Source organism: Diachasma alloeum, unplaced genomic scaffold (genome assembly GCF_001412515.2).
Source record: "Diachasma alloeum isolate Michigan unplaced genomic scaffold, Dall2.0 Dall_scaffold_00290, whole genome shotgun sequence".
Lineage (NCBI taxonomy): Eukaryota > Metazoa > Arthropoda > Insecta > Hymenoptera > Braconidae > Diachasma > Diachasma alloeum.
Window position 1 is genome coordinate 124,222 of NW_021680429.1, and position 7,622 is coordinate 131,843.

Consider the following 7,622-nt stretch of genomic DNA (forward strand, 5'->3'; position numbering starts at 1 on the left):
TATACTGTATTTAAATTAATTAAATATTAAAATTAAATAAATTTAATGCCGGTAGATGAATCTGAATTTCAGTACGGGAAATTTTGCCGATATGTGCAATCAAATCTTCAGGAGTCTGTAAATAGCAGTCTTGTTCCAATGAAAGGATCCCGGATCCGTTGATTTGAATTTTTCCTGGAGCTCTACCTTTGCAATAGAGCTCACCGACTTCTGGTTCTATAGTAGCGAATATTCACTTGTTGGTATCAACAAGAATGGTCCATTCAGTCCCCAGGGTTTTCGTTAATTTGATATCACAAGTTTTTAGAACATCAACGGACGATTTAAGGCGCAACATAATTTCGCATGTCGGCTTTATCATGGAATTAGATATAGCGAATTTTGGCATACAGATGATTCGGTTACCTAGTGGTGCACAGCCATCCAGTTTCGCCCGATCTAGGAGTGCATAGCGATATTTATCTTCCGTAACGATGATGAACGGATTTGAAGGTATTATATGAGCTGAGATAATGCCTTGACTGCTTGCCTGGGGTCTTTTATAGGAACGCATGTGGTAGAGTTGAAATCTTTCTCTGCTTAGCAATGGAAGGGTGATTATTGCCAGAATTTTTCCTTCAGTGTGTGCTAGTTGGATAAAGGTGGTCTTCGATAGTGCTGGGAAATCGGTTTTCCCTTTAGGAATCGGGAACTCCAATTCTGGGTGCTCATTCTGAATATTTTTTTGTACTTTGTGAATTTGGTCTAGGGTCATGAAGACATTAGATATTGCCTTTACGTGGCTCTTTTATGATGTCAACAAATTGCCCTACTTGAAAATCTGCTGGTCTGGCATGTTGGTCATAATTCTCCTTGGACCTGATTTTCGCTTCACTGAGATTTTCCGCGGCTATCAGTCCAATCTCATCTAATTTGCTGATTAAATTCGCTATGAACTCATCATAAGTTTCAAGTGTCTTTTCGTCTGGGAATTCTGAGGGGGTACGAGCTTTCTTTCCGAATATCAGTTCGAAGGGAGTGAAACGAGTAGATGAGTGAACCGTCGTGTTGTAGGAGAACATCGCGAAAGGCAGTATAATGTCCCAGTCATCATAACGATCCATCATGCTACGGAGATAATCGGTTAGAGACTGATGACTCCGTTCCAATGAACCGTTAGTCTGTGGGCGATAGCCCGAGGTTCTGGTCTGCCTCACGCGGAATATCCTAGCAATCTGTTTAAATAACTTACTTTGGAAGCTCGTTCCCCTATCGGATAAGATGGTTTTGGAGTTCCCGTGAACAGCGAAAAGGGTTGATGCTAGAGCCATTGCAATGATAGTAGTTTTCAGGTCGGGGACGGGTACTGCTAGGCAATATTTCGTAAAGCTATTTTGAATCGTTAATATGTGGACATTACCCCGAGATGTTGGATAAAGGGCACCCACTGTGTCTATTGCAACTTGATCGAAGGGCTCGACTGGAGTGTTCGTGATAAGCATAGGCTGGCATGTCTTTACTCGATTCACTTTCATTTGACGACAAATTTTGGAGTGTCTCACAAATTCAGTCACTTGTTGAGTGATGTTAGGCCAATAAAATCTTTCTTTTATCCTGCATATGGTTTTCACTACACACTTGTGCCCTCCCACACAGCTGTTGTGGGCTTCTTCAATAATTTTGAGCCTGACACTTTCATCTGGTATCTGGATGTTACCATCACAAAGGGTCATATCGACTGGGTCAGCATCAAATACTTCTTCTAACATCAATTTAATGTTCAATTCATCTATATCATCCCCCTGTTTTGAAACGCGGATGGTCGTTATGCGGTAGTGTATCATAGCTTTGCGTAAATTATATAATCCTAACATCAAATACTGAATTCTGGGTTTACGAAAATGATACTCTTTTATCACAACTGTAAGTGTTTTGTACTTCCCCAATAGAGTAATAAAAATGTCTCCAACTTTCAGTTTATAGTTTTTCAAGGTTTTACAGTCGATTAACTTCGTGGATTGAAGGACCTTGTTAATTGGAGTTGTTAATTCAAAGTCAGCAGCTAGAAAATGAACTAAATTTTCCCGTTTGTAAGTGAAACCGTCTCTAGAATACTCGATTTTAGGATTCTGAATTGGTGAATCTTCTCCCTCGACATCGATTATGTAACCCAACGATAACGGACAATCAATTTCCAAGTCAGAGGGCTTGGTACTGGGGGATTTAGGGATCTCGATGTTAGGTTGAGGAACTTCACTGATTCTATTTTCATTAGATTCATCAGCGTCTGTGTCGAGATCATTTTCACGTGTCCTTGATGTAGAAAAACTCAGTTTTCTTTTCAACTACTTTGGGGTGGATATTCGATCCGGAAAGTTAACCACTGGACTGGACTTCGCCATTGGCTCACCCCCCCGGTTTGGAGTAGGCGCAAATGATACTCGTTTAGGTTGAAATGGTGTGATAGTTGACTTTCTCGAGGAATTCTCGAATTTGCATGGCTCTTCGTTACGGAGGTCAATGACTACCTCATCAGTTTCATCACTGTTAGTATCAATCTGTGATTTTTCGGTCAGTTTACTCACATCCAATAGATATTTCTGATATAGCTCTTCGACTCGACTTTTCAACTCTTCATTACCGATGTCTGTTGATGTTTAGCGAGCTTCTGCCTCCTCTAACATTGACTGGTTTATTTTATCCAGAATTGAAAAAGCCTTCTGTAATTCATGGGAAGAATCGATCAGATTTTCATTGGGTTCCTCCTTTTTTTAACATTTTCTTCTGTGCCTAAAGGGCCTTGGAGAGGGGGTTCATCAATCAACTTGTCCTCTGAGCCTGAATCTTGATCCAACCGAGGATTATCCTTTAGCATGATAATTGATGGATTGGAAGGTGGTTCGGGATCACAGGTGAATACCTCCTCTTCCAGGGCTTCTGGTACTTCTTCAACTTCTATAGGTTCAAGTTCCGATGTTGATGCCCTAGAGGCTGGTAAGGATGATGGAACCGTTGACATTTGTAGTTTAGATCGTGGTAAAATAGGAGACGGTAATGTTTGAGGAGAAGTAGGAATTAATGTTGATGCTGCTCGATTCCTGCGATTAGCCAATAATCGTGACGCTATTGTATCCCCTAGGGGTCTTATCTGTTGAGTCACTGCTGGGCTATATGTTCTTGGGTGCCTTGGAGGAAACTTGTTAGGGATTGACTCTTCAACCTTCTGACTGGTGGATTCTGTTGTCTTGGAATTTACCCCTGGGGGTCTACCTCTTTTCCTAGGAACTTCTTTCTGATATCGTAATGAAGGTGTTTCCGTTTGTTTTGTAGGCCTCGAGTACATCATAATAGAGAAATAATCGAAATCTCTTGCTTCTTCCTCGGTTTCAGGTGGATCCACCGGGTTGAATGCCAAAACCTTTGCTAACTGTTTTATCTTTTGTGCTCGGTAATGAGGAGTAAAATCGAACCCAGATATTTTATTTTTGAAAAGTGCTTTTCTCTTAGTTTGATCCTGGACATCCTGGAGCCATACGACTGCTGCACTGTCGGCGTACAAATCAAAATGTTGCCCATAGATGTATTGTCGGAATTGGTCAAGTGCATACACAACTGCCAAACAGTTACGCTCATCAGGTGAATATCGAGTCTCGGTGTCACTCAGTTGACGTGATGCATAGGCGATTGGGCCGTCTACACCGTCATCATCTACCTGGATCAGGACTGCTCCTACCCCGATTGGTGAGGAATTGACGGTTACCATGACTGTTTTCGAGTTGTCCGGGTGATGTAGAAAAGGTTCCTGGGACAAGAATAATTGTAGTTCTCTGAATGCCAATTCTTCTTTCAGACCCCATTGCCATTCGTTTTTCTTTTTTAGCAGGTTGAACAGGGGTTTAGCTCTAGGAACAGACCATTCTCGGAAGTGGTTATAATAATTACACATTCCAATGAAAGTACGAATGTCCCTGTTATCCTTTGGAGTGTTGATCTTCATTATCGCATCGACTTTTGTGGGGTCTGCCTTTATTCCATCTTTATTGATTATATAGCCAAGGAAACAGACTTCGTCGCAAAATATCTTACATTTCTCGACCTGCAGAGTGGCTCCATACTCGGTGATTCGCTGTAGCACTTTCCCCAGTTATTTCTGATGTTTTTCCACTCCTGCTGAATAGATAATAATATCATCTAAATATACTTGGATGGCTTCACCTACTAGGTCAGCTAGCATCTCATGCATAGCCCTTTGGAAAACGGCCCCTGCGTTTTTCAACCCAAAAGGCATATACGTATATTTATAATGGCCTTTATGTATTGAAAATGCAGCCTTCTCTTGATCATCAGGGTGCATCTTGATTTGATGCAAACCGCTTGCTGGATCTAGAGTGGGGAATGTGTCTGAACCGCCGAATTTAGACATCACTGCTCTGGTGTTTGGTATTGGATATTTATCAGCGATTTTCTTCTTGTTAAGCGAACTAAAGTCAACAACCATCCTCCATTTCTTGTTTCCGTTGGCATCAGGCTTCTTTGGCACCATCCATAGAGGTGAGTTATACAGGGATACTGACAGGACGATGACCCCATCCTTCAAGAGCTTCTCAACCTGTCTTGATACTTCCTCCTGAATGGATTCTGGAAAGCGATATTGTTTAACAAAAACTGGGTGGTCATCAGTAGTTCTAATCCAGCAAACCGCCCCGTTGATCTTTCCACTGGGTTCCTCCGGGAGTGTGAATGCCTCTGAGTACTGATGAATAAGTGTTTCGATAGCTGATCGTCCTTCAGGACCGTCAACTCGCTTGGATAGAATCTCTGCAATTTTATCCTCCCTGGTTTCAGCCTCTATTTCTTCCATCTTGATTGGAATTTCGTAATCTGGTTCACCGAAGAGATTATTCGGATATTCCATTTGCTCCAGTCCTAAATCGAATACAGACATTGCTATTGCTAATTTTTCTGGCGGCTGAGCAGGTATTATCATTTCTATCTCGACTTCATTCTCATTTACGATGGTACCCCAGAACACTCCCTTGTCATCAACCTCAACTGCTCCTTCACGCAAGATAATACCTGGCTTCAGCTCCTTCTTCGCGACGTACCCCTTTCGCCCTGAGACATTTTTGGCATAGATAGGAAATCGCTACTCAGATCTAGGATCCAGGATTACTTTCTTTCCGGGACTGAGGAGCTGATAAAAATGAATAGGCTTCATGGGAGTGGATTTCAGGGTTAAGTTGTTAAGTGGTAAAGAAATCTCTGCCTCTTCGTTGACAAGGAAGTGATTACCAATTATCCCAACATAGTTATCATTGTTCAAATAATTTACAACATGAAAATCTGTGGGAATACCTTCAATGTAGAGAGTTATTAATCCCAAAATATATTGTTTTCCCCCCGCGACGCCAAACAAGTACCTTGGTGGACAGGGAGTGATGTTGAGTTCATCAGCCAAAGCTTTCTTGGCGATCAGGTTCAAACTATCACCCGTATCGATAAGGAATAGTTCATTTTTTCGAGCTAATTTGGGTGAGTTGAGCGTACTACAAGGTCTTCTACCCGTGGCGCAAATCTGTAATTTATCAATCTCTTTCGGGGGGATATTTCGAAGGGAAATTTTTTGTCTGATATCGTTAGGGTATTCGTGGAATACGAAATTATTCCTTTTTGCTCTGCTAGGAAGTCTAGACACAACATTCCCGTATATCCCCCTGGTGGTAATTCAGTAACAAAGAATTTAAACTGAACGCCTCGGATGTCAATGTCAATGAACCCAAGAGTACTTAAAATGCCGTCTCCGACCCCGACGATATACATTTTCTTGGATTAATCAACAAAAACATCTGGTTTCAAGACTTCTATCCAGATTAAATTTACCTTTCCACCTGTATCGATTAGAATTTCAGCTTGGAGGGTGGTCACGGGACAGGAGTTAGATGGTTTTTCAGGTCTTATTTTTGCTTCTTCAGCAGATTTCCTACTTGGATCGGGGATTGACTCAAGTTGCTGCTCACTCCCGGATATTGGGAGTGGGCAGCCTCCCCGTTTAAAGGCTGGAATCCTTGTGGGGTCGGGACTTGGGCACTCGGTGTTTGGAGAGATCTTGGAATAACCGGATTAATCTAGAGAAAATTGGGTTGATTACCAACTGGGCGATCATTCGAATTGCTTTGGAATTTCTGATCGAGTCCAGGAGTATTATTGGAATAAATTCCAAAGAGTTAGCGCCGTTTTGGCGATTATTGTACATAGCAGCGTTAGAATTACTAATCATGCCATTTGAAAATTGATGATTATTCTGGTTAATAGGCTGCTGTGAGTATTAAAAAGACGCGTTTGGTACCTGCATGCAAAATTGACAATTGCATTGATGTGGTAGGAAACCCTGATTGGCCAAATAACGTTTCATTGCCGCGATAATATGATGATTGTCCTAATTCACTACCATTGCAGGGTAATTGCATTAGTTAACAGGTAAGACTGAACAGTCTTTTTGAAAATCCCGGGAATGGGAAGTCCAGTCTTGCTGATCGGGTGAAGCCGTGCCATGACCCTGGGTCATTGGCATGGATGGGACTGAAATTTCTCCAGAGTTGTACAATGGAAATTATTTTGAGGATTGGGATCCATCTGATACTGATATTATGTCGTTGGTGTTGCCTGATTGCTAGGCAACATGGGGTAAGTTTCCTGATTGAGAGGCTGATTATTGGGGATATTTAAAAACTGTTGAGGATAGGGTTTGTTTTGGAATGGGACCAAAATTCTGTTTGTTCCCCTGAGCATTGAGGAAGTGTTTCGACTGATTAGGAAATTGATTATTGAATTGTGATCTATTCGAGTCAAAATACTAATTGGCAGACTGTTCTCTAGGTTGAAAGTGAGAATTTTGTTGAAAACTCGACTTTTGTTGAATGAATCCTGATTGTCTAGGATTTGGCCCACGTGAAAATGCCAATCTTTGAACTTTCGACATCAATCGATCTCTGTCCACCAATGGTTTATTTACATTGAATGCATCCTTCAACGTTTTTACGTCGTTTCTTTTTAATTCAGCACAATACTCATCAGAAATTCCGTCCTCGAATTTTTTCAGAGTGAATTCTTCGAGAACGTCAACGAGAGTTCGATTTTTCTCTGGGAATCCGTCTTGTAATGACGCTCTCGCGTATTTAAGCGCGCGGTGTAGTCGGAGGTTGAAATCATCAGCCTCTTCATTCTGTCTCGGCCACATATTAGAAACTAGGTTTTCATAATAAGGTTCACGATGTCGTACCCGATATTCACTCCCCACTATATCTAGTAATTGCGAAGCTGAGGCGGGGACAACTCCATCGAGATGAACTTTAGCAGGAAATTGAACTTTATTAATGATGGTGTGAATCAAATCAGAGTTTTTATCCCCTACTCTGTTGTTGCATGCCTTGACAGCGGTTTCGAATTCGATAAATTCAAATTCGACGTCTGGATTCCCATAAAATTCAGGAATTGTCGACAATAAATCTTTGATCCTGAGATAATCTAAATACTCGCCACCGACGGTTGTATTCGCAGTAGTATTATTATTCGCGGCAGGTGGTTCCTGTCTACCCTGGACTGTCTCCCGAAGTGTTCGATTTTCGTTTTGTAATTGATGGTGT